Genomic DNA, 1552 nt, shown 5'->3' on the forward strand with positions numbered 1-1552 from the left:
CTGGGATGTGCTGGGACCCATGGGGATGTGCTGGGCCCCATGGGGCCCACTGGGATGTGCTGGACCCATGGGGATGTGCTGGACCCATGGGCCCCACTGGGATGTGCTGGACCCATGGGGATGTGGTGGACCCATGGGGCCCACTGGGATGTGCTGGGATGCAGTGGGACGTGCTGGACCCAGGGGGATATGCTGGACTCACTGGGATGTGCTGGGCCCCACTGGGACGTACTGGGACGCAGTGGGATGTGCTGGATCCAGGGCCCTCGGGAGCCCGGGGCCGGTGCCTCTCCGTACCGGGGACGATGGGGACGGCGGAGGCTCCGGAGGCACCGGTCCCCCAGCACTGGCCGCTCTCGGGGCTGGCGCCCGCCCGCGGGGCTCCGTCTCCCGGCCGCCCTCCTCCTCCTCCTCCTCCTCCTCCTCCTCGTCCTCGTCGTCGTCCTCCTCCTCCCGGGGGCGAGGAAGGGCCCCCGCTGCCCTGGGCAGTCCATGGCGCCGGCGCTGGGGGGTGGCGCTCCGGGGGCTCCGGGGGCTCCGCGCCCCATCATGAGGCTGGGGACGCCGGGGACACCAGGGACACCAGGGACATTGGGGACATGGGGGACATGGGGGACCTGGGGGCAGAGCTGGATCCGGGCCGTGGGTCGGGGCCAAGGCCACTGGGGTCCCCCGGGGACGCTGGCACGGGGGCGCTTGCCCCCAGTGACCCCAGGGGACACTGAGCCCTGCGAGGGGCACCGACCTCCAGTGACCCCAGAGGAAAGGGGACCATGACCCCAGGGCAGGGCCGTGACCCTGTGACCTCAGGGCAGGCCAGTGACCCCTGTGACCCCAGGGCAGGGGCTGTGACCCCTGTGACCCCATGGTGAGGCCATGACCCCCAGTGACTCCAGGGCAGGGGGTCATGACCCCCCATGACACCAAGGAGGGGACAATGACCCCATGACTTCATGACCCCAGGGCAGGGCCATGACCTCTGTGACCCCAGGGCAGGTGGCAGTGACCCCCGTGACCCCAGGTGAGGCAGTGACCCCTGTGACCCCAAGGTGGGCTGTGACCCCTGTGACCTTCATGACCCCAGAGCAGGGCAATGACTCCTCGTGACCCCAGGGCAGGGGGAAGTGATCTCCGTGACCCCAGGGCAGGCCATGACCCCCGTGACCCCAGGGCAGGGCAGTGACCCCCGTGACCCCAGGGCGAGTCATGACCCCCGTGACCCCAGGGCAGGGGGCAGTGACCCCGTGACCCCAGGGTGGGCCATGACCCCCGTGACCCCAGGGCAGGGGGAAGTGACCCCGTGACCCCAGGGTGGGCCATGACCCCCGTGACCCCAGGGCAGGGGGCAGTGACCCCCGTGACCCCAGGGCGAGTCATGACCCCCGCGGCTCGGAGGCGCCGCTCCCGCCGGCCAGCAGGGGGCGCCCGCGCGCCTGCGCCCCCCGCTCGCTCCCAGCATGCCCCGGGCTGCCCCGCCCCGCCGCCATGTTGGGTGCGGCCGCTCGCTCCCCGGCGGCGTCGCGCCGAGCCGCGCTCCGCATGGCGGCGCAGC

This window comes from Apteryx rowi, unplaced genomic scaffold, assembly GCF_003343035.1.
Source record: "Apteryx rowi isolate R43461 unplaced genomic scaffold, aptRow1 scaffold_1672, whole genome shotgun sequence".
NCBI lineage: Eukaryota > Metazoa > Chordata > Aves > Apterygiformes > Apterygidae > Apteryx > Apteryx rowi.